The sequence below is a fragment of the Mirounga angustirostris genome, unplaced genomic scaffold (assembly GCF_029215605.1).
Source record: "Mirounga angustirostris isolate CCGP_5_RB_7025 unplaced genomic scaffold, mMirAng1.0.hap1 SCAF_11, whole genome shotgun sequence".
NCBI lineage: Eukaryota > Metazoa > Chordata > Mammalia > Carnivora > Phocidae > Mirounga > Mirounga angustirostris.
Genome location: NW_026991719.1, coordinates 44,464,632 through 44,490,848, shown reverse-complemented (window position 1 = coordinate 44,490,848; position 26,217 = coordinate 44,464,632). Strand labels below are relative to the sequence as shown.

At 46.5% G+C, this 26,217-nt stretch overlaps 1 long non-coding RNA gene across 2 annotated transcripts; it reads left to right on the top strand.

Annotated features, from left to right (window-relative positions):
* The first annotated feature begins 798 nt into the window (after positions 1-798).
* On the top strand, positions 799-26,217 carry LOC135361930 (uncharacterized). Of its 2 annotated transcripts, none has more exons than XR_010406121.1 (8): positions 799-1,007; positions 8,983-9,157; positions 9,852-12,545; positions 13,577-13,735; positions 17,289-17,380; positions 21,629-21,676; positions 22,193-22,372; positions 26,028-26,217. It is a non-coding gene; the product is annotated as an uncharacterized LOC135361930 (long non-coding RNA). The 2 variants fall into 2 exon arrangements; XR_010406122.1 differs by lacking the exon at positions 26,028-26,217 and adding an exon at positions 22,548-25,431.

The following is a 26,217-nucleotide window of genomic DNA, read 5'->3' as shown; positions in this document are numbered from 1 at the left end:
CCACCAGACCCATTCTGCATTGCCCAGGGAGACACAAGCCAGCACAACGCCCAGCACATGAAAAACGCTTGCAACGCTCCCTGGTACAATGGTGGCCACTGGAGGGAGGTAAATTTCAGCTCAGGAAGATGTTTTTCCCCGAGTCCAAGACTGCAGCGAGCTGTCAGCTTTGCCTCCTGGCTTTGCCCTCCCTCCCTGCCTCTGGGGCCAGCCTGGAAGGCCCCTGGGCATCGGCTTCGACCAGCCATTCCAGGTTCGCACCACCAAGGGGCGCTCGAGATGGAACAGGAAGAGTCTCTGGAAGTACCCCTCAGGGGCACGGAGGTAGGACCGTCCTCGCCAGGAGGTACCCTTAGGGAGGGGGCGTCCGATCTTGGAACAATCCATTGTGTAGGTGACAACACCGAAGGTCTGCATCAGCCACGGTTCCCAGCGGAGGCGCTAATAGCGCCGCCGGGTCCCTCCCGCCCGCTGCGCTCCGTTCTCCTGGCCCATCTGAGCCCGAGCGGACACCCGGTGTGAGGCCTCAGCCTTCCCTTCACTTCGCCGATTCCACCCCTCCGTCTCTACATGGTCACGTCCAGCTGAGCAACAACCGGGCGAGGGATTGGCTCTCCACTGTGGGGGCGGGGCCAGAGACTTTCCACGCGGTGATTGGTTCCGGTGAGATGGCGGCGTTAACCCTTCCGGGGCGCACAGTGCCTCCTAGTCCCCGCCTCCGTCCTCGCCTACCCAGTTCCTATTGGTCGTCTGGCTGGGGTGGGCAGGACGCTGGCGGAGCTGGAACTCGGGGTGAGGGGTGTGTGTGGTGTTTGTGTGTGTGTCCGTGTGTGTGCGTGTGTGTGGCCTTTCAGAGCGTAGAATTTTTCTCCGAGTTGAACTGCTCACCGACCGACTGCCCCGGGGGGCTGAAGATGCTGCCCTAGTCGGTGGCGAGGTTCCGCGCAACAGCTGGCTGGTAGCCCGCGTCTGGCGGCGGACGCGCGCGGTGACTGTGCCGTCTTCACGTGAGCTCTTTCAGTCTTGTTCAGCCGGGCGCGTCTGGCGCGGTGCCGTCAGTCCTCCAGATGCAATCAATTAATGTCCAGGGCGAGGTCTGTGCGCTTGGTTGGCGTCCCTGCCTAGGAAGAAGTAGTGTGTCGGGCAGTTTGGGGATGTGTATCGCTACAGATAGGTCAGTACAGATGCAGTTTGGGTACATTTGATCTTTCTGAGGCTTTGGGGCGATTGTGAGTGAATGGGCTGTGCTGTCTGAGTGGATTGTGTACGCCATGGGATAAGGTGTTTTAGGCTGTGTGTGTCTGTATCTGGGGGTGCACTTTCTGAGCGTTTTGTGCATTGGTGTCCCTGGGTTTGAGAGCTCTGTGTTGGCAGCTGCACCCTAGGGTGTGAGGTCTCTGAGCTGTTTGTGATTCTGGGTTTCAAGTTGTGATGTCTCTGAGCTGCCTGGGGTGGGGGGCGCTGTCTTAAGGTGTAAAGGATCTGAGCTGTTGGGGAGTCTGTGTGCGAGGTACATGTAGGTTCTCTGATTTGTCTGGGGGCTTTCTCTGAAGGTTCCGTGATGTTTCCGAGTTATTTGAGCTTAAATGTCTTTCTGTTTTTGGAGGTCTTTGTATTAGCTTGGGAGGTGTCTGCGTGGTTTGGGAGCCTCTCTAGGATGTGACGTAGCTGAGCAGATTTAATTTGCGTCCTTAGAGTGAAGACGTTGGTCTCTTGGCGTGTGGGAGTTGTCTCAGTGTGTATGATCTCTGTTGCTTTGGGGACTCTGTGACTCGGGTTGTGAGCTCGTCGTGCAGAGATTTTGGGGATCTTTTTTAGGTTGTGTTCAGTGATCTGTTTTTGTTGTCTCTGGGTATCTGAGCTGTTTGGGCTCTGTGTCTCAGAAGTAAAATCTTTGACCTTTGTGGTTGTGAGGTCTCTGTCCAGGAACCGAGGGCTTTGGAACGTGGCAGATATGATTCCAAAGCCCAGAGCCCCAAATCCTGCTTGTGTCATTGGGCAAGTCACCTGTCTCCTGAAGCCTAAATGTGGATCACAATCAATAAAATGGGGCCAGTGCCTGTCTTGGAGGGTACCTGGGCAACTTAGAAGTGTGTGTCAGGGTCCTGACTCCCAGCCATCGTTCCCCAAGAATTTTCTGATCACCTGCTGTGTGCCTGAGTACTTTTCTAGGAGTTGGAATACAACACAGGACAAAACTGACAAAGTCTCGCATTTCATAGAGTTAGCCAGTGAATATATGTTGACTATCAGAGGGTGGCAAGTGCTCCATAGAAAGGTAAGGCGGTTAGAGGAAAGAGTATGTGGGGAGCATGTTGTTATTTATTCAGGGTGATGAGGGAAGGACTCCCTCAGACGGTAATGACTGAGCAGAGGCCTGAGGAAGTGAAGGAGCAGGCGGTGGAACCACCTGCATTGTTAGAACATTGGGGGCAGAAGGTACAGCAGGTGCAACAGTGCTGAGGGGAAATCCACTGGGTGTGTTCCTGGATATCAAGGAGTCCTGTGATGCTGGTCAAAGCCCTCGTCGCTGGGTTTGACACATAGAGCTCATCGAAAGGTGTCTGGTGTTGCTGTCTCTGTTTCTCCCACAACCTGTGAGGGAGGTGGTCTTCATCCCCATTTTACAGACAGAGCACCCAAGGCTCCGAGAAGTGCACGGAATCTGCTCTCCTGCTTACACCTGAAATTGCTAAAAGAGGGGGAAACCTTGTGCTCCGCCACGAGAGACAGAGGGCTTGAGTGTCAGAGCTGCAGGGTGGATGCCGTCCACACTGGGTGTCAGCCAGCTAGCTGATGTAAATGATCATACGGGAATCATGACCCTCATTACCTTTCGACATTTGATGGAGGTCAGCACTGAGAGAGAACGGGGGTAGAGAAGAGAGGCAGGAAGAGGAAGCTGGAGAGCAGTGAGGGGAAAAAAAGCACTGGCTTCATGATATCGCCCAGATTTGGCCCAGTTCACCTGAATTAACTGATTGTACTGAGGTATATTCACCTCTTCCCCTCCCCTTTCTTTCCCTTCTCTTCTGTGCCTGAGCAGTTCAGCACACTAAAGCCCTTCGGTGCTACGGAGCAAGGCAAGTGTATGTGTGGAGGGGCATCCCATACTTGAGGAGTCAGAGCCCAGGCACGGTGGGCAAGGGCATCCATACATAGGAGCAGGCTGCACTGGGGACGGAGCCCAAGGCGGTGAGGAGGATGTCCCTGGGGGTTGGATGGGGAGAAGGCCAACTGGCTCAAGGATTCTAACTCGAGTGGTGTATGGAGGTCAAGGTCAGGGAGTGGTTCAGCAGAGCATGTGAGGGTTGGCCTCTGTCGCGCAGGAGGGATGGCTTATATACAGTGGGATTCATCAACTCAGTAAATGTGTAAAAAGATACTGGGAGACATGACTCTCACTCTTGGAAAAGGGAGTTTCAAATACAGAAGGGAAGAAAACAAACAAATTCTGAGGTGTTACATTGCGATTGGAGGTCTCCATGTGAACTCACGCTTTTCGGTATGTACGTGTGCATATAGGCATAGATCGATAGATACAGATGTTCATACGCGTGTGCGTTGGGATGGCAGAGGGAAAGGAGAAATGAGCCTGGCTCAACTTGTGGTACCAGTAATAAGGGACAGGTCAAGGAAGGATTGGCTGCTGTCAGAAGGACACACAAAATTGCTTGAAGGGGCTCCCACTGGAACATACTGGGGATAACTTTGTTTTTTCAGCTTTACTGAGATACTATTGATACATAACATAAGTAAACGTAAGGTATACAAGGTGATGATGTGATACATGTATACACTGTGAAATATTTACTATGTAAAGTTAGCTAACACTCTGTTCTTTCACAAAATGACCATTTTTTGTGTGCTGATAACATGTAAGATCTACTCTCTTAACTTTCCATATCTAATACAGTATTGTGAGTGATAGTCACCATGCTGTCTATATGCATTAGATCCCCATAACTTATTCATCTTCTGGCTGGAATTTTGTACCGAAGACCAGCGTTTCCCCCCAACCTCTGGCAAACACCATTCTCATCTCTATTTCTATGAGTTTGCTTTTTAAACTTCCACATATGTGACAACATAAGGTATTTATCTTTGTCTGTCTGACTTACCTCAGTATAAAGCCTTCAGGGTCCATCCATGTAGTTGCAAAAGGCAGGATTTTCTTCTTTTTTGTGGCCAAATAATATTCCATCGTGTATCTATAGCACATTTTCACGATCCATTGATCCCTCCATGGACACTGATGTTGTTTCCATATCTTGGCTGTTGCTGCATAGTAAATCATAAAATTGGTGTTACTCCTCCAATTTCCTTTTTCTTTTTCAAAATTATTTGACTATTCTACTTCCTTTGCCTTTCCACCTAAACTTCGTCATCAGTGTATATTTCCAAAAAAGTCCTACTGGGATTTTTGATTGGAATTGTATTAATACGATGGATCCCTTTGGGACCTGTTGACATCTAAATTATACTGACTTTTATCAACCCATGAACACAGTATGTGTCTCCATTTGTTCAGGCCTTCTTATACTTCTTTCCTCCTCTTTTTGTAGTTTAGGGCATACGGATCCTGTGTAGGTTTCGCTAGGTTTGAGGGGGGAAGCTATTTTAAGTGGTATGTGCCAGTGATTTCTGCTTTTTGTTTTGTTAGGTAATTGTTCATTGCTAGCATGTAGAAATTTGCTTGACTTTTTGTGTTGAGCTTGTATGCTGCAAGAGCGTTGAATGCACTTACTAGTTCTGGGAGGTTTTTGTTTAATTTCATGGGATTATCTGTGTACATAATCATGTCATCTGTGAATTGGAACAGTTTTATTTCCTCCTTCCTGATCTTTCTTTTTTCTTTCCTTTCTGGAATGGCTAGGATTTCCAGCAAATATTGAACAACAGAGGGGAGAGTGGATATCCTAGCCTCATTCCTGGTCTTAGGGAGAAAACATGTAGTCTTTCTCCATTAAGTAGGATGGGAGGTGTAGGTATTTTTGTAAGATGTTTTAAATCCAGGTTAAGAAAACTCCCTTCTGTTCCTGGTTTGTGGACTTGTTCTATCATGAATGGCTGTTGAATTTTGTCAAATGCTTTCTCTGCATGAATTGATATGGTCATGTGGTTCTTTTTTTGATACGCTAATATAATTGATTTATTAATTGACTTTTTAAAAGATTTATTTACTTATTTTTAGAGAGAGTGAGAGTGCCTGGGAGTGGGGAGGGGGGGAGCAGGGGGAGAGGGACAAGCAGGCTCCCTGCTGAGCATGGAGCCCAAGGCAAGGCTTGACCCTAGGACCTTGAGATCATGACCTGAGCCAAAACCAACAGTGGGACACTTAACCAACTGAGCCACCCAGGCGCCCCTATTCATTGATTTTTGAATACTGCACTGCCTTTGCATTTCTAGGATAAACCCAACTGGGTCGTGTTGTATTATTATTTTTATATATTATTGAATTGGATTTGCTAGTACTGTCTTTGTCTGATTTTGGTATCAGGGTAATGGTGATCTGATAAAATGATTCAAGAAATGTTCCCTGTCTTCTATTTACTTGAAGGGGTTGTATAGAATTGCTGTTGTTTCTTCTTAAATGTGTGGTAGGATTTTCCAGAGAAACCGTCAGGGCCTGGAGATTTCTTTCCTGAAAGTTTCTAAAGGATAAAATTTTTAAAATAATATGTATGTTTTTCAGATAATCTGGGTGGTGTTTTGTTTTGTGTGTGTGTGTTTTTGTTTGTTTGTTTGTTTTTTGGTTGAGTTTTAATAGTCGGTGTCTTTCAAGCAATTGATTGTTTCATCTAAGTTGTCAAATGTAGGTACATAGTTATTTGTTAGAATCTTTTCGCTGTAGAGTCTGTAACCTATTTCTTTCCTCATAGTGTTAAGTATCTTTCCTTATCTTTCTTTCTGTGTCAGTCTGGATAGAAATTTATGAATTTTACTGACCTTTTCAAAGAACCAGCTTTTGGTTTCAACGACTCTTCTTTTCCTGATAACTGTTCTAATGTCTGTTTCCCTTATTTACTTGCTTTGAGTTTATTTTCTTTTTCTAGTTTCTTAAGGGGGAAGCTTTCATTATTGATTTGGGTCCTTGATTCTTTCTAATGCAAACATTTGATGCTGTACATTTACTGCCCAACGCTGCTGTAGCTGCATCCTGCAAATTTGGATATGTTGTATTTTCATTTCCATTCAGTTCATCTGATAAAGGGTTAGTATCCAGAATATTTTCTAATTTCCCTTGAGACTTGCCCTTTGCGCGCCCCATGGATTATTTAGAAGCGTATGGTGTAATTTCCTTATGTTTGGAGATTTTCCTCTTCACTTTTTCTTCCATACTCGTAGTTTTTCTCTTTTGCTCAGGCAACATTCTCCGTATGATTTCAACTATTTTATAACTTGTGATATTTGGCCTTCGGCTCAGGTCATGATCCCAGGGTCCTGGGATCGAGCCCCGCATCGCGCTGTTCGCTCAGCGGGAAGCGTGCTTCTCCCTCTCCCACTCCCCCTGCTTGTGTTCCCTCTCCCGCTGTGTTTCTCTCTGTCAAATAAATAAATAAATAAAACCTTTAAAAAAAAAACCCTTGTAATATTTGTTTTATGACCCAGGATGCAGGGTACCTTGGTAAAACTCCCATATGCCCTTGAAAAGAATGTATATTCTGCCACTGCTCTGGGAAGGGTTCTGTACTTGTCGCTTACATGCAGGTAGTTCACGGTGTTGTTCAGTTCATCCACATATTGCTGATTTTCTCCTGTTCCTTCTGCATATTACTGAGAGAGTGTTGAGCTCTACAGCTATCATTTGTAGATTTGTTCATTTATCCTTCCCTTCTGTCTGACTTGGTGATGCATCTCGAAGCATTGTTGTTGGGTGTTGTGCAGAGAAGAGTTAACATAGCAGGCCCGAAACCGCTATCCTTGCAGAGATCAGCATGCTGGCCCTTACCTTGCATCCGGGAACTTGAATTTCGGAAGGCTTCCCACCATTCCCTACCCGAGCAGGATGCTTTACTCTTCCTAAACTGTCCAAACAATATGTTTCATGCTAAACACCTGCTTTCCTTCTGGAAATCTGAGATCTCTGCACGTGCTAGGCAGAGAGTGTCTATGTGCCCAGCCCCCAAAACAAACCTCAGACACGGTGTTAGTCGTGAGCTTCCCTGGTAGGCAGCGTTTCGTGTGACTTACCATGATTTGTTGCTGGAGGTACAAATAGCATGACTCTACTGGGAAGGACTCTTGGAAGCTTGCACTGGTTTCCTCCAGATGTTACCCAAGGGCCCTTTTCCCCTGGGTAATTTTGCTTTGTATCCTTTTGCTGTAATAAATCTTAGCCCTGAGGATGACTGTGTGCTGAGTCCTTTGGGCCCTCCTGGGGATTCACCAAAAGCAAGGGTGGTCTTGGGACGTTGGAAACAGCGGTGGTAGCCGTGGGACTCACTAGCGAGAAGACCCTGCCTCACTAAAATGTGCTGAAAGACTTCTCTGAGTAAGGGAAGGCTGACGCAGTAGAGGGGATGAACCGTTTGTGCCCAGTGACTGTGGATATACCCATGGTATGAAGCAGCAGCTCAACTGTTGTAGCCACCTTATGACTTGGGGCTTGATTTTCTCAGGGCCAGGCAAGAGGATACAGACCTTCCCAAAGGTGAGCTTTGGGTCAGCCAAAAATGTTGAAAGTTTAACACGCTCTCTCCTCCCAAGTGGGAGGAAACAGATTTAATCAGTTCCCTGAGCCAGAAAAAGCTTTCCGTAAACCAGAGGCAAAGACGGGGTGGGGGGAAAAGCACGCCAGCCTTTTCCTCACCTTGCTTACTGCCGCTGTGGCTGGCCCTCCCCCCATTCCAACCAGGAAGCCCCCTGGCCCCTGTGTGGTCACCGGGAAGTGTCCGTTTACTGCTAGCAGTTTCCATAAACTTTCAGTGAGAGGGGAAAAGGGAGGATTTCAAAATGGCTTCGAACATTGTGGCTGTTGGCGTCCGGATGCATTGAGAAAATTGATTCAAGATGTGAGGCAGGGCCGCTGTTCAATGCAGCTGCGCCCAGCAAGGGAACGACCTTTTCTAGCCTGGTCGCTGCATGAATGAGAGAGACAAAAAGGGCAGGAGGTGATGTAAACCCATTTTGAAAATGTTGAAAATTCAGGATTTCATCCTGACAGTTCCTAATGATCACGAGTCTTTGTCGTTATGCAATAGGTTTTTCTATGCAAACGCTTTTGTCCCTTTTGAGAACAGCCCCTCCATACAAAAGGTTTAGAGGAGAGGAAGGGATAAGTAAAGAAATGTGAAAGTTCGATTTCAGAATTGTACACGCTGATTTTGTAACAGTGGAGAAAACGCAAACCTGGCACCTGGGGAGAGGCAGAGGGAGGAAGCAAAGACATTAATGACCTCTGTTTGTCCAAACTGTTCCTGGAAACTGTCCATTTTTTGTTAAGATTAAAATTTATTTATTTGACAGAGAGAGCACAAGCAGGGGGAGCGCAGAGGGAGAGGGAGATGCTCCATCCCTGGACCCTGGGATCACGCAGGACCTGAGCCAAAGGCAGACGCTTCACCCACTGAGCCACCCAGGCGCCCCCTGTCTGTTTTGTTTTGAAGAAATACTCGCAGTGCAGTCTTTCCCAGTGGCTGTGAGCACTTTGATGCAAACTGGCTGCTGAGCCTGCAGCCACGCCTGCCAGAGCTCTGACTGTGGGACAGCAGGCGTGGCCGCAGCTCTGGGGCTTTGCCTGCGCAGCACTTCCACATGACCTCCTCCCTCGGAAGGAGGTGAACTGGTGTGTGGACAGACCACACTTTTGGAACTGACTGCCTCCAGGCAGCCCTCTGAAAGCAAGGGCTCAGATGGGGAGTCCTGGAGGGGAAGGTCCCGTGGTGGGAGGCCACCCACAGCGAGGCCCTGGTGAACTGTATCGCCTGATTCGTGTGTGTCCAGCTCTGGGCTCCCTAACAGTTGTAAACTCTGTTCCAGGAGTGTCGCGTGTGCCCTCTGCGATTACACTTCGTGTGTGCGCGCTCTGCCTAGCCTGCCGCTGCCTCAGCCTGGAAGACTTTCAGGTCCGCTTCTGCTTCCCGACCAGAGTGTGCTGTGCCTGGATTTGTGCCTCAGGCCAGCTAAAAACAAGGTTCAGACAGACACTTAAGCAGTAAGTTATCTCTTTTACTACGTTAGACTTTTATGGTTGGTGAGAATTGTTTGAACTGGTCAAATCTGGGACCCCTGAGGGATGTATTGGGAGATGAGTACCGCAGGCTGCTGGGACCCTGCTGCAGGGGTCCTAAGACAGGCCTGTGGCACTCACGTCCCGCCCTCCGCAGCCTGACAGGCTTCAGTCTGGACATGGTTCTGTCGTGTGGTGCGTCATTATGACGCGGGGCCCAGCCATTCCCAGTTTCCTTCAGTTCCACAGGTGTGGACTGGCCTTCTGCTAAGTGTCGGGGCCTCCGGCCTGAGGACACCACGATGAACTGGGTGTGTGTCCAACCTTCCAAGAAGGAGGTAGGAGTCTGGTGAGGGAGACAGACATGGAAGCAAAGTGGCAGTGGTTAAGCTGGTTTTGTTCGGCCGCTCCTGGCAGATCACACGATGAACATCTCCCACTGAATTCTTCCCGTCCTTTCCCAGCATATCCTGCAGAAGCTGCATCTGGTCCGTACACTTGGGTTCCCCTCATCCTGTCTCCTCCATGCACAGCCACAGCTACCGAGCCATAACTGGCATGTGGTCGCAGACTCAAAGCCAAGAAGGGAATGGCTTTCGCTGATGTGTTTTCCAAAACGGTCAAGGGTTATTGGTACCTTTCCAGGTAAAACAACATGCCAGTTTCCCCCCGTTAACAGGGAAGTTACATTCATGGAGAATCCAGTGCATTGAAGTCTCTGCAAAAAAGGTTTGCATCCCTGCAACTTTCCCTTCCTAAATGCCGGGACCTCCCTTTCATCATTTCAACAATCAAAATTGCCCTCTGAACTTTTCAAAATGTGCCAGTATTTTGGTTTAAATTTTAAGTATTATTATGCAGGTACCCTCCCCGCAAAGCCTCATATTCACAACAGAAGGATAGGAATGTTGTGGTCCTTGCCTGCATTTGGTCAGAGGAAATAGTGCGGCAGCGTGGAGTAGGGCACAGTACCCCCCAGGAAGGATTCCGGGCACCTTCCTCTTCTGTCTGCTTTCTGTGATGAGAAAATGTTTCTGGGACAGCTAGGGTGTGAGGTAAAGCTTTGTTTCGGGGGTCACCACTGCCATGGGATGTCAGTGCCCAGGATGGTTTTGTGGTAGTCATGGCTCTTAGCTCCTGGACCTGGGCTTCTCCTCGTTGATGAGAAGCCTTTCCACGTGCAGACAGCAAGTGGAGGGGGCGCTGGGCTAGGGCTTGAAGCTACTGTCCTGTTTGGGCCAGCAGATGAGATCACAGATGGACAGCTGCAAGGAGAAGAGGGAGACGATCTTCTAAGGTCAGGGGCAGGTTTCTGACAGGGGAAGGGAAGACATTGGCCCCAAGTTCTGGTTGCTCCAGGCTGATGTGGAATGGAGTGTGGGTGCGAGAATGAACCGAAGGCTGGGAGGAGGTGGGGATAATAGATCGCATAACCTCACATCATATGGGATGCATGGTCCTCGAGAACAGCCCATGCCGTCGTGGGATCTAAATGTCGTCTCCTGTCACCATCCCCATCCACTGGCCTTGAAGAAAATGTGGTTTTGTTTTGTTTTTAAGATTTTATTTATTTATCTGACAGAGACACAGCGAGAGAGGGAACACAAGCAGGGGGAGTGGGAGAGGGAGAAGCAGGCCTCCCGCCGAGCAGGGAGCCCGATGCGGGGCTCGATCCCAGGACCCTGGGATCATGACCTGAGCTGAAGGCAGACCCCCAACGACTGAGCCACCCAGGCGCCCCAAAGAAAATGGTTTTGAGCTAGACAGACGGAAGCCTTCAGGAAGAAAGGCCAGCGGGGTCATGATGTCTTCTCAGAAAATGCACTGCCCTGCCCTTGCTTTGCCTCTCGCGCCGTGTTCATTATGTCCTTTCTTCTTGCCTGCTTTCAGGCTGGTCTTCTCATGTGCGTGTCTGTCCAGAAAGTCAGTACCTTGGACACAGGCTTGCTCCCAAAGGGGCCTAATAAAGTTCTTGAGTGTTTCCTAGGCAGAGTTAAAAATCCCAGATTCTAGGGCACCGTTGTAGCCACACTAAATGAGATTCACTGGGTGTGGAACAGAGTGTGTGCATTTTTTTTAAAGATTTTATTTATTCGTTTGAGACAGAGATACGGAGAGAGAGAGCATGAGCAGGGGGAGAGACAGAAGGAGAGGGAGAAGCAGACTCCCCGCTGAGCCAGGAGCCCGACGTGGGGCCCGATCCCAGGACCCTGGGATCATGACTTGAGCCGAAGGCAGACGCTTAACCATCTGCGCCACCCAGGCGCCCCAGCGTTTTTCAGAGTTCCTGGGTTCTGACTCATGTGGGCAGCTTGTCTGGGAACTACTGGAGCAGGAGAATGGTCCTCTGTTTTTCCTGCCGCCAGGCTTCTCTCTCCACTGTGAGGGTGCGGAAGCGACACCAGTTTGGTGCCTTCTCTGGTGCACAAACCCAACGCCTTTGGCTAGGAGACTGACGTCCTGTCTGCTGTTCTAAGGAGGCTCTGAGAGTACTGTTTCCAGAAAGTCTCCTGAATCCAGTCCTGTCGAGCTTCCATCTACATGATTGCTGTTGAAATCACATTTCTGTTTCCTGTGCGGTCCCATGCTATAAAACCAGTCTGGTCTGTGTTAGCCGTTATTCTAAATATTTTGCAGTGGCCATTGGAGCTTACCATTGATTGAAGAAATACACAGCAGGGTGAGTTTTCCACAACGCCTTCAGACCTGTGCCTCCACCACTTACAGCTGGGCGACACGGAGCACGTTCCGTAACATCCGTGAGCCTCGTTTCCTGTAGCAACATGGAAACACTAGTTAGTGGGGCAGTTTAGAGCACCTTCTGTGTTAAGACAAGGAAAGTTGTCAGGACAGCAGCGCCTGGCATGTGGAGAGCTGTCAGTCAGTTCTAGCTGCTGTTCCTTTTGTCCTTCCCACATCTCCCCGAAGCGTGTTGCGGACAGATGGTGTCGAGACTACTTCTGACTCACTGGAGGGACTTGGCGCCATCACGTCAGCTCCTCAGGGACTCCAGAACTGAGTCGGGGGCGGGGGCACAGGGGATGGCGTATGTTTCTTAGCATAGTGAGTATTCAGCTCTCCTTATGGGTGATGATGAAGTCCGAGTGGAAACTTCTCTAGGAAATTAGACCAAATGACCCGTTCATACATCTTGTACGGTGGTTGGAAAAGTAAGGGGTCACTGGATAAGGATAGAACACGAGTCTGTGAATTTGCATAATCATGTCAAAGAGTGAAATGTAAAGGCCAAAGAACCTCATCACGTGGCTTCTTTTCTTGCTGTTAGTGCTATTGAATCCACTTCTCCTGCATCAGATGGTCACAGGTGAATCCGGGAACGCTATGAAACTGTTACTAGGTCAAATTGTCATCGGTAAGACTTTATTTCTCATGGAGTTTTCACATGGCCAGTTTTATCGTGCGGATTTTTCTCTTCCACTAATACTCATTATTGATTGAACAAAAGGCCGATGTATTAATATGTTCTGAGCTCCAGCATGAGGAGATGGTAAACAGTGTTTTTGGAGAGTCTGAGGAAAGGGGCGGTGGGGAGGGAAAGGGAGAGGGCGAGGTGAAGGTATACTGGGGGCAGGAAGAGAGAAGTCGTGGCAAACAGGAGGGAAGGATGAGGGGCGCAAGCAGAAAGCAGAAGTAGAGAGACACAGGAATAGAAGCTCACACGTCAGGAGGCTTACTATAGGCCTGGCATTGTTTTTAGCTCTTTCCCTACAGATAGACTTTTTTTTAAAGTCATTGACTAGTCACTGCAACACTGGGAGGTAAGTATTTTTAAGGTTGACATGCCCTGTTTACAGACCAGGAAACTGAGACACGTGGAGGTTAAGAGGGGAAGTAACTTACCCAAAGCCACCTAGCCAGCAAGGGCAGAGTCAGGGTGGTACCCAGGTCAGAGAGAAGCATAAAGAGACGTGGGATTTGGCCCTAAACTGCAGTGCACCTCCGTGTCCAGTGTCCTCTGGCTCAAAAGACAGGTGAACGTGTGCAGCAGCTTAATCTGATTACACTGGATCTGGGTATGGATTGAACATGATGTCTCTTCAGTGCATGAGACACTGTGGGGTGACAAGTCACTCTAGGCACATCACTAAGTGGGTGTCTGGTTCATATCAAGGTCTGTACATGCGGACGTCAGCATCGGTATCCTCATCGTCATTATCATGATGGACAGTAGTTTATGGTATAATGTGAGGAAACAAAACAGCAGATGAAAGAGTGTAGATGACCTCCCCACTCCAATCTCATGATTTAAAAAATGCATAGCATGAAGCCTGGAAGAGAGTACACCACATTAAGTCATTTACCCTAAGTGTGAGACGCTAGATAATTTGCAAATAACATTTTGTTCACTGTTTGATTTGCTGTATCCTCATTCTTGTTGCACAGCCAGTGTCTCTGGTACGAGTTTCCAGTCGTTTTTATGAAGACTGCGGCTTTGATACCCTTGCCAGGTGAACACCCAGTCCGGGCATTTAACGCAGAGAGGAGCGATGTGGTACAGTAGAGAGAGGAGCAGCGGGGGAAGCAGAGAGCTTTGGATGGAAGGTTAGCTAAGTCTGCAAGTGCTATGAAATCGCCCCAGAGGATGCAGGCCGAAACCAAACCAGACCAGACAGCAGCTTGCATGTCCCTGAGAGGAGACGGTTGTGCCGTTGACATGAGGATCTGCACTGAGGTTTCTTAGGCTTTCATTCTCTTTTGGCCCCTGCGGTGCAGCGGGGCAGCGTGTGGTTCTTATGAGGCAGCACTGCTTCGCGCCCTGCGGTGCATGAGAGTGGCAGCCTCACCTGAAGCATTCTCCTCCTGTGGGCCAGCTGGAGTACTTTTCTTGACGTCTGGAAGCTTACAGATTCAGACGAGAAAGCAGAAAGAAAATACACCGCCCCGTAGTTAGATCCAGCTCTCCTCCAGTAGACGCCTACATCGCCAGTGAGTCGCATGCACAGGTGTTGTAGACACTGGTTGGGAATTAGCAGGTTGGGTTGGGAGACTCCAAGGAGAACCATGGAAGTGAATAAAAGGTGAGAAAACACGTCAAGAGGGGACGAACAGCAGAAAACCGATGTTCTGGCCTTGCTTTTCTGCTAAGAGAGTAGCGTGCTCCATTATTGTGGGGAGAGGGCGCCCTGGCCCGAGGTCTGGAAGGGAATCACTGCACGTGGTGATGAGCATTCTGAGGACCCACCATCGGCGGTAACAAGGGGACACCGAGTGTGTGCAGGCACAAAGGTCTCAGCCTTGACCTTAGACTCGGAAAGCTTCTTAGCCCCGCTGACAGTCATGCTGCTTCACCTTACAGAAGCTCAGAGCCACCATCTAGCAAAACTGCTGGTGCTCCTCCACCTCCTAATCCCCTCAGGGTGTCTGCCCAGGTACTGCTCACTGATCTGCATGGGTATGATGGTGATCGTGTGTGTGTGTGTGTGTGTGTGTGTAACAAACACAGGGAGAGAGACTCCATTCATTTAACTGTGATTCACCAAGTCCCCAGCCACTATCGAGACACTTGTGTTGGGTGCTGGGGGATAGAATGAATAAAGACACTTCCCTGTTTTCGTGGCGTTTGTGCCAAATCACAAGAGAATAGTTCATCTAACCATCATACACAGAAACTTAAAAATTGCGCCTGTGATTAGTGGTGCCAAAGAGGTGCATTTTATGGAGGTATGATTGATAGGTAGAGCTGCATGTATTTTGTGTGTACAACTTGATGAGTGTGTATGCAGATGTCTGCCATCACTGCCATCAAGGACGAAGATGTAGCCGTCACCTCCCACAGTTTCCTCCCACCCCCTTTGTTCTTGTGGGTGTGGTTGTTACTATATTACCGTCATTAGTGGTAAGAACACTTAACATAAGATCATCTCTTAGCGATTTTAAGTCTACAACACGGTATCATCAGCTAAAGGCCCTGCGCTGTAGAGTAGATCTCCAGAACCTATTTTTCTGGCATAATTAGAACTTTGGACCTTTGACCATCACGTCCCCACTTACCCCTGCCCCGACCCCTGGCAACCATCGTTCTACGCTGTGCTTCTAAGAGTCTATTTTAGATTGTGTGTATAAGTGAGATCACGCAGTGTTTGTCTTTCTGTGTCTGGTTTATTTTACTTAGCCATCATGCCCACCGGGTTCGGACGACATGCTCTTATCCGTAGAAAACCCTGAAGACTCTGACAAAGACCAGACCAAACCAAAACAACCGTTAGAACTAAGGAACAAATTCAGTAGTGTTGTTTTCATTTGTAAAAAGAGTTTACTGGATATGAGATTCTTGGTTGTTGAGCATTTTGAATGATTATCCCACTTCCTTCTGACCTCCATTGTTTCTGCTGAGAAGTCTGCTGTTAATCTGATTGGATTGCCCCCGTAAGTGAGGGGTCATTTTCTCTTGTTGTTTTCAAGAGTTTCTCCTTGCCTTTGGCTTTCAGCACTTTTCCTATGATATGTCTGAATCTCTTCTCGTTTCTCCTGTCTGGAGTTCCTTTAGTTTCTTTCAGGCAGTTTCCTTTTGAATATTTTTTCTGCTCCTTTCTGTCTGTGTTGTGGCATTCTCATGCTCTCTGTGGGCGTTCCTAAGAGTGTCCCACATTCCTGTGCAGCTCAGTTTATTTTCCTCATTTGTTTTCCTCTCTTTCTTCAGATTCAGTAATCTCTATACGTCTGTCTTCAAGATGGCTAAATCTTTCTCTGGTAGTCCAACAACTGCCGATCCCCTTGAGTGAATTTTTTACTTCAGTTATTGCACTTTTCAACTCCAGAACTTCTATTTGGTTCCTTTTGATAATTGTTCTCTCTTTATTGTTATTCTCTATTTGATGGGACATTTTCATCATACCTTCCTTTACTTCTTTGATTGCGGTTTCCTTTTGTTCTCTGGACCTATTTATAACAGCAACTTTGAATTCCTTGTCAAATCTGACATCTGGTTGCAACCACAGGCAGTTTCTGTTACTCGCTTATTCATACTTTCCTGTTTCTTTGCATGTATCCTAAGTGTTTTTTCTTGTCTGGAAACCTGACAATCTAAAATAGTCCGGTTGCTACACTATCTAAAATATTATAGCAATTCTGGGTACTGGACTGTCACACCCCTTCCTGGGTTTGTTATTGCTGTTAGCTTGTTTAGTTGTTTAGTGTCTGGCTGGTTTATTTAGAGTCTGTTTTCACTCCTTACTCTCCCCCTAGCCTCCCCCCCCATCCTAGCTGTGTTATGCTTCAGGTTTGACTCCTCAGGGAGAGCCGACATGGGTATGCCCACTGTCACCTTGGGATGACTGGTTTGGGCGGGGCTGTCTTTGATTGTCTCTTTCCCTGACCAAACCCAGCTGTCCAGGTCCACTAACTGGGGGCTGCTTCTACTGTTTTCAACAGTGCCCTGGCTGTCTTGCTTCATAATATGAACCTGTGAAATCCCTGCTCCTTTGAAGGGCCAGCTGTCAAGCTTAGTGTCTGTGATTTTGTTCTGACCCTAGGCAGGCTCCTTCCAGCTGTCTCTTCTCCCTGATTGTGTCAGGTAATCCAGCCAGCCTACAGTTGATCCTCTATGTCCAGGAATTCCACCAGTCTCCTCCGGGTTGCCTTTTACCACAGCCTCCACTGTTTTGAATGTGCACCTAGGCCTAACCTTCGAAACACTCCACTGCAAATGGAATTCATTCCTCTGAGAGGAGCTCTCTGCTTCAAAACCTCTGAGCCACAATTCTGTAGTTGGGGAGTGGGGACGATGGTGGCACACTTCCCTTTCCTGTTTTTTAGTAGTGTTGCTTTTTACAATGTCCGTTTTTTATTGTTTATGGCTGGTATATACAAACAATTGACTTTTGCATACTGATTTTGTATCTTGTTACTTTGCTAAACTGGCCTCTTAATGCAAGTAACTTTTCTGTGGATTCTTTTTATGCAGTCAGGTTTTGCCTGTGAATAATGACTGTGTTACTTCTTTCTTTCTTCTTGACTTTTTTATTGGCTAGAACAGCCAGTAAACTATCGACTAGAAGTGGCAAAAGTACACATACTTGCCGTGTTCGCTGTCTTAGAAGGGAAGCATTCAGACCTTGACGATTCACGATTACATTAGCTTTCGATCTTTTTGTAGGTGCCAATTATCCGTTTGAGGATGTTGCCATAGACCGAATGAATATTGCCGTCTCCCCAGCATTCATGGTGAAGCCTTTCTCCAGTATGATGGTAATTGGAGGTGGGGCCTTTGGGAGATGATCAGGTCATGAGCATGGAGCCCACACGAACGGCATTAGCACCCTTATAAAAGAGACCCCTGAGAGCTCCCTCAGCCCCCCTGCCGTGTGAGGAGAAGAAGTCAGCAGTCTGTGTGGCAGGACGCAGGGCCTCGCCTGATGCCGAATCTGCTGGCACCTTGATCTTGGGCTTCCCGGCATCCGAAAGTGTAAGAAATACATTTCTCTTGTTTCTGTAACTCATCCAGTCTATGGTAGCTTTGTTACATCCACCCTAAGAGACTAAGATGGAAACCCCTCTCTATTCCTGATTTGCTAGGAGTTTTTCTCAGGTACATTTTATCAAATGCTTTTTATGCATCTGTCGAGATGCTCATATATTTTTAGTCTGTTATTATGGTCGGTTAGAGTGATTGATTATCAAACACTCAACCCGTCTTGAAGCCGTAGAGCAAATGCCATTTCACTATGGTATTTTATCTTTTGTATATATCGTTGGTTTCAGACAGCTAATTTATTTTGGATTACTGCATCTGTGCTCATGAGTTACATTGCTCTTGTTAGCCTTCAAAGTAAAACAGCCAGTTATTTTACCAGCAAAAAACAATGCGTCTATTCAGGAATAGTGGAGAATTAGAAATTGGAACAAGCAACCTAAGGCAAAATCCTAGGCAAGTCCAACAAACAAAGGAGAGGAATGTTATTTTATGGAGAAGGAGGAAGTCGGAAGGGGTTGTTTTGAACAAAAGTCCATTGGAGAAAAAGCAAGAGTTCAGAATGATGACAGCTTCTCATTGGCCGCGTTGCAGGGGTAATTGCTATCTTGTAGGCGATGCTGTGTTGGGGCCTGGAATTGAGGTTCTTTCATGTTGATTAGTCTTCTGTTGGGTCTGTAATGGACAGCCCTTCCTGTAATTGATGTTGAGCAGTATGGCTCTCCCTTCTAGGCTCTGAACTCTATAGTGATATTTCCCTTTATGTTTTTTCACAGTCTGTAATTTATAAAAAACGTCATGTCTTGCTTTGATGTCAGGATGTTGCTGGCTCTATAACATGCTTTAGGACGTGTAACATCATCTTCAGTTACCTGGAAGATTTTGTACAAAACTGGCATTATTTCTTCATCTGTGTTTAACAGAATTTTTTTTTTTTATAGATTTTGTTTATTTGACAAGAGAGAGAGAACACAAGTAGGCAGAGGGGCAGGCAGATGGAGAGGGAGAAGCAGGCTCCCCGCTGAGCAGGGAGCCCATGTGGGACTCGATCCCAGGACCCTGGGATCACGACCCGAGCCGAAGGCAGCCGCCTAACTGACTGAGCCACCCAGGCGCCCCTGATAGAATTTAAACAATGAAGCCACTTAAGCCTTGAGTTTTTTGTGAGAGAATGTTTTTTTTGTGTTTGATTTATTGAATTCATTCTCTTTGACAGGTATAGGGCCGTTCGTGTTAACGATGTCTTTAAAAAAAAAAAAAAGATTTTATTTATTAATTTGAGAGAGAGCACAAGCAGGGAGAGAGGCAGAGGGAGAGGGAGAAGCAGACTCCCCGCTGAGCTGGGAGCCTGACGTGGGGCTCAGTCTCAGAACCCTGAGATCATGGCCTGAGCCAAAGGCAGACACTCAACCATCTGAGCCACCCAGGCGTCCCCGTGTTAACGACTTCTTGACTGAGGTTTGCTAGCTAGTGTCTTTCAAGGAGTTTTCCCATTTCATCTTTGTTTGGATAATATTTTTAATAGTATTTTCTTATCCAATTCATCTCTAAAGGATCTTTATTGATGTCCCCTCTGGCAAAACTGATATTAGTCATCTGTGTCACTCTGCCCTCATTCATTTTTTTAACGATTTTATCTGTTTCTTTGACAGAGCCACAAGCAGGGGGGGTGGCAGAGGGAGACAGAGAAGCAGGCTCCCCACTGAGCAGGGAACCCGACACAGGGCTCGATCCGGACCCTGGGATCATGACCTGAGCCAAAGGCAGACTCTTAATCGGGCCAAGCCACCCAGGCACCCCTGCCCTCGTTCATTTTTATCACTCTGGCTAAACCTATTAGATTTACTGATCTTGTCAAAGAACCCATTCTTAGTTTCACTGATTCCTTTGTATCGATTTTATGATTTCTACTAAGTTGATTTCTGTTCAGACGTCCCTTATACTTTTTCCACTTGCCTTAGGTTTAAATTGATTTTGCTTTTTTAATTTCTTAAGGTGACAGCTTAGATAATTGATTTGAGACAGTTCTTCTTTTCTAGTACAAGTATTTAATGATAGAAATGTCCCTCAGTGCATTGTTTTAGATTCACCTCACAAATTTTGATATACTGTGTTTTCCTTTTCAACTTCTTGCGGTTTCTTCTTTGATCCCCGCGTTATTTAGAAATGTCATTTAATTTCAAAATATTTTGTGGTTTTCCAGATACCTCGCTGCAACCCATTTCTATTTTAATTCTTTGTGGTCAGAGAACCTAGTTTATATGATTTCAGTCCTTTAGAAGTTGAGATTTGCTCTATGGCACAGCATATGGTCTATCTTGGTGAACTCTGTATGTGCACCTCGGAAGAATGTGTATTCCGCTGTCCTTCTGTAAGTATCAGTTAGGTCATGTCTGTGGATAGTGATGCTCCGGTGTTCCATAGGGGTCTGATTGTATTGTCCACTTGTACTGTCAGTTGTGGGCAGCAGAATGCTGAAGGCTCTCGCTATGACTGCTTTGTCTGTTTTTCTTCTTAGTTTTATTACTTTTCAGCTCTTGTGCTTTAAAAACTGCATGCGCGTTCGTGATTTTTATATCTTCTCGATGGCTAGGCCTCTCTTTTATTATGTAAATCTGTCTTTTCCCTTGTGGATAATCCTCGTTCTGCAGTGTATTTCTGCAATATTAATTTAGCCCCTCCAGCTACTCATTTGATTCACGTTTGCTGGGTGTGTCTTAGTGTGGTCGGGATGCAGGAACAAAATACCGCAGACGAGGTGGCTTATGCACAAACGTATTTCTCACGGTTATGGAGGTTGGAGAACCAAGATCAAGGGCCAGCTTGGTTGGACTCTAGTGAAGGCCCTGTTCTGGGTCACGGATTTGTGGTCGTGTGACCTGGATCTCTCTGGAGCCTCTTTTATAAGGGCCCTTGTCCCGTTCATGAGGGCTCTGCCCGAGGACCTACCCCTCCCAAAGGCCAGCCTCCTAATACTGTCATCTTTGAGGGTTATATTTACCATGAGAGTTTGGGAGGAGACACCTTCAGACCATAGCATTACCATCTTCCATTCACTTACTTTTAACTTATATAGGTATTTATACTTAAAGTGGGATTCTTTTGACACTATATAGTTGGGTCTTGCTATTTTTATCTAAAGTGTCAAATTGGGTCTTTTAATTGATGCGTAGGCAATGTACATTTAGCGTGTTAACACTTTACATGTACAGGTACCATCTGGCTGGCTGTATATTTCTATCATATGTATTTTTTGTTCAGATGTTCCTATTCCCTCCATAATTTTGGATCAGTTGAACATTTGCTGTTACTGCAGTTTATCTCCACTGTTGGCTTACTAGTTATACACTTAAAGGTTCTTTTCAAGTGGTTGCTCTAGGGTTTACAGTATATATTGGTGCTTGTCACAGCATGCATTCAAATGATATTCTACCACTTCATGTACACTGTAAGGATCATACGACTGTACCCCCACTTCCTTTCTCCCATCCTTGGTGCTGTGGTGGCCTTGCATTTTATTTCTACCAGTGTCTTAAACCCCATAATACATTGTTACTATTATTACTTTAGATACTTCTCTTTTAAGGAGATTAAATATAAGAGACAAAATTCCTATTCAGCCACAACTTTACCATGCCCAGCACTATTCAATTCTTTGTATAGATCCTGATTTTTCTTTTTTTTTTTTTTAAGATTTTATTTATTGATTTGACAGAGAGAGAGGGAGAGAGCACAAGCAGGGGGAGCGGCAGGCAGAGGGAGAGGGAGAAGCAGGCTTCCCCACCGAGCAGGGAGCCCGACGCGGGGCCCGATTCCAGGACCCCGGGACCATGACCCGAGCCGAAGGCAGACGCCTAATCGACTGAGCCACCCAGGTGCCCCAAGATCCCTGATTTTCTTTGGATATCATTTGCCTCTTCCCGAAGTACTTCCTTTAACATGTTTCGTAGGGCAGATCTGCTGGCTGTGCATTTCCTCAGCTTTTTTGTTTGTTTTGAAGTTTTTGTTTCACCTTCATTTTTCAGAAGCATTTGCATGAATCCGAAAATTCTGGGTCACATGGATTCTGAGGAGTAAGTAGCCTGCCATCCTGTTTGTTCCCTTGTATGTAATGTGTCCCTCTTGTCTGCTTTTTCATCAGAGGGTGTCGGTGTTTGAGTCGATCTTTTCGTTAGTCAAGTTGGACTTCAGTTCTGTTGTTGCTATAGTTAGTTTAACCCTAGCATAAACTAGATTGATACACAAAAATCAATTCTATTTCTATACAGTAGCAGTGAACAATCCAAATAAGTAAGAAAAGAAAGCAATTTCAGTTACAGTAGAGTCAAAAGAATGACAGATTTAGGAATTAATTTAACCAAACAGGTGTGAGAGTTATGCACCGAAAATTACAAAACACAGTTGAAAGAGATTAAAGCATACTTAAATGAATGGAAAGACCTCCTGTGTTCATGCATTGGGACACCTGATGTTAAGTTAGCAACATTCCCCAAATTGATCCAAGCATTCAGTATAATCCCTATCGATATTCTAACTGCAGTGTTTTAGAGATTGAGAGACTGATCCTGAAATTCATGTGGAAATTTCAGGGCCCCAGAACAGCTTAAACGGTCTCGCAGAAGACAACCAAAGGTGGAAGACTCATGCATTCTGATTTCAACCGTTATTTCAAACCTCCAGTAATCAATACGATGTAGTACTGATGTAAGGATGGACATAGAGATCAACGGAATAGAACTGAGAGGCCAGAAATAACCCATACAAGCACGGTGAGTTCATTGTGGGCAGCAGTGCCAAGACAATTACATGTCCCAAATGGTGCTGGGACAACTAGATACTCACATTTAAAGAATGAATTTGAATCCAAACTTCCTAGCATAGATAGAAATTCAGCCAAAAGGGACCAAAACTCAAAATCTGATTCTACCCTGTCCCCACCCTCAGTATGATTTCAGCTTCATGAAAAGAGGAGCACATGTGGGTCTTCTGTGATGTCTCCCCAGCATTTAGAACAGTATCAGGTACACAAGTAGGTACTCCAGAGATGTTTCTGTAGTAGCCAAAGGAACCTTGGATCCAGCAGTTTCCACTGCTGCCAATTTCCACTGCTACAACTATAAAATTTCTATAAGAGAGCATAGGAGTAAATCTTTGTGACATTGGGTTAGGTGATGGATTCTTAGCTATGACACCAAAGCACAGATAATAAATGCCAAATGGATAAAAATGACTTCCTCAAAATTAGAAAAAATATTTGCTTTAAAGGACACCATAAGAATGTGAAAAAAACGGGGTGCCTGGGTGGCTCAGTTGGTTAAGCGACTGCCTTCGGCTCAGGTCATGATCCTGGAGTCCTGGGATCGAGTCCCGCATCGGGCTCCCTGCTCGGCAGGGAGTCTGCTTCTCCCTCTGACCCTCCTCCCTCTCATGCTCTCTGTCTCTGATTCTCTCTCTCACAAATAAATAAAATCTTAAAAAAGAATGTGAAAAAAACAAAAAGAATGGAAGAAAATATATGTGTATTAATAAGGGTCCCGTATTCAGAATGTAAAAAGATTTCTTACACATTAACAGTAAAAAGACAACCCAATTAAAAATGGGCTAAGCATTTGAATAGACATTTCTATAAAAAAGATATACAAATATCCAATAAGGACATGAAAAGATGTTCAAAAATATCAGTCGTTAGGGAAACAAAACTTGAAAGCACAATGAATTACAACTTCCCATCCACTAGTATGGATAGAATTTCAAAAATGAAAATAAGAAGGGTTGGGGAGGATGTGCAAAAATTGAAGTCCTCATACATTGCTGGTGGGGATGCAAAATGGAACATCTGCTGTGGGAAACAGTTTGGCAGCTCCTCAAAAAGTTAAACAGAATTGCTGTGTGACCCAGTTACCCCACTCCTAGCTATCTATCGAAGACAAGTGAGGACATAAGCTCTCACAAAAATTTGCATACGAATGTTCCTAGCAACATTAATCACAACAGTCGAAGAGTGCAAACAACCCAAATGCCAACCGTGTCATGAATATATCACATGCGGTGACCTATACATACGGTAGAATAATATTCAGCCAAAAAAGAATGGAGTCGTGATACTTGCTACAACATGGATGAGTCCTGAACATATTATGCTAAGTGAAAGAAGCCAGACTCAAAGGCCACATAATGTATGATCCTGTTGAGTTGAAATATCCAGAATGGACAAATCTGTGGAGACATGAAGCCGACGAGCGAATATCCAGGGTTCCTGGGACAGGGGATTGGGGAGGGACTGCTAATGGTACAGGGTTTGTTCTGGAATTAGATCTTGGTGACGGTTTGCACAACCTTGTGCATATACGGCTAAAAAGGGTGAATTTGATGGTACACGACTTACAGCTCAATAAATTGAAAAAAAAAATTAAAGGATAGCATGGACCTTTGGATCGGTTTTTGGCCATTTTTAGAAATACAGTTGGCTACACCCGAAGACATAGTAAGCTGTCCAAATCTTGCCTTCATCAGTTTGGTCATCAGAGGTGACCATCGTAGCCGGATTAGGTGTTTCCCTCTTGTCCCTGTTACCCGTATTTACAAACTGCATGTCACATACATATACACATACAGACACTGGTTGACTTAGGGGTAGTTATTACATGCTACTCCCCGTTTAAAAATATATATAAAAATAAAATAAAATTCCTGGCCAGTACAGATGTGCTCCTCTCATTCTCTTTCAAGGCCAGTGGGTGGTCCATGGTATGATATGAACACTTCATCTCTCATTTCCCCTTCCAAAGGTTGTTGACTGCTAATGGCCATTTAGAGTTTCTTTCCCCCAGAAATTTGTCTTGTCATTGTACACAAAGCCTGTGCAAATATTTCTCGTTTTTTGTTAAGATTTTATTTATCCATTTGACACAGAGCACAAGCACGGGGAGTGGCAGAGGGAGAGGGAGAAGCAGGCTCCCCAGTGAGCAGGGAGCCCGATGCAGGGCTCGATCCCAGGACCCCGGGATCATGACCTGAGCCGAAGGCAGACGCTTAACTGACTGAGCCACCCACGTGCCCCTCAGCCTGTGTAAATATTTCTTTAAGACAAGTTGGCAGCAGTGGAAATTGCTGGATCCAAGGTTCCTTTGGCTACTACAGAAACATCTCTGGAGTACCTACTTGTGTACCTGATACTGTTCTAAATGCTGGGGAGACATCACAGAAGACCCACATGTGCTCCTCTTTTCATGAAGCTGAAATCATACTGAGGGTGGGGACAGGGTAGAATCAGATTTTGATAGATGCCGCCACAGAGCCCTGCAAAGTTGTTTTACCAATTCATGCTTCCCTCGGTGTGGCTGGGGTAACAAATGCCCCTTTGCTGGCCTCCTCAGCACCCCATTCATGAAGTAGGGGCTGTTGACAAGAGGCTGAGCTCTTTATCCCAGGCTGTCTACACGATCTTGGAGTCTGCAGCTGGAATGATCCCTGAGGGGATTTTAAGAGTAGTGAGACCGAGATGGAAAAATCCACTACCCATTTAAGTGTATTCCCAGGCAGGAGGGGAGCTGGAGGGTGTTGTGACCCTGTCTGGGCAAATTACCAGAGCGTGCAGTGACAGGAGAGGGTGAAAGGTTGGTAGAGGAGCAGTGGGAGGTACCTTCCCGTGCTAGGATGTACCACTGAGAGGCCCAGAAGCAGCAGTCCGCTCTGGGAGGTACAACCGGGAGTGAGGGAGGCTTGTGTTCCCAAACAAACCATTGTGTGCATGGTGCGGGGAGCTCACCACCATGCAAGGACCTCCACTTCCCCTGAGGTCAACGTCATCCCACCTTTTTTTTTTTTTTTTTTTAAAGATTTTAGTTTTTGACAGAGAGAGACAACGAGAGAGGGAACACAAGCAGGGAGAGTGGGAGAGGGAGAAGCAGGCTTCCCACCGAGCAGGGAGCCCGATGCGGGGCCTGATCCCAGGACCCCGGGACCATGACCTGAGCCGAAGGCAGACGCTTAACGACTGAGCCACCCAGGCGCCCCTCCATCATCCCACTTCTGACCCCACCCCGTCAGCTCTACAGATTCTAATCAAATGTGGACTAGGGAAGATGGCAGTGGAGCTCGTGGATGGTTCCCTGATAGGTGAGCAGGGCAGAGATGAAGGACACCACTGGATCTGACTGGTCTAGATGGGATTGCCTACCAGGATCTTCCAGGGGAGAGAGCTCCCGTTGGCTGGAAGTGGGGGTGTCCTCAGAGAGATTGTGGGTGCAGAGGTGGGGCTTTGAAGAGTGGAGGTAGATGTGTGTGTGTGGGGGGGGTTGCAATCCTTCTCTGGAACCTCAGGCTGCTAATCTGCAGAAGCGGCTGAAGATACTAGCCAGCTCAGTGGGATCACTGGCTTTTATTCTGTCCTCTAGTCTATTTTCCTGTTATGTTTTTTAACAGTGGGTACTGGATCCCACGATACGGACATCAGCGCCCAATAACCAATCACTAAATCTTACTCCAGTGTCCCGTTATGTGCCCACCAGACTACATGGAGGTCTTGGATGGGCAGAGAGCTTTCAGAGAGCTCATGACCTACTCCAGGCCAGGTTTCTCCAGGGAACCCGACGGTGACCTACTCAACCCAAAG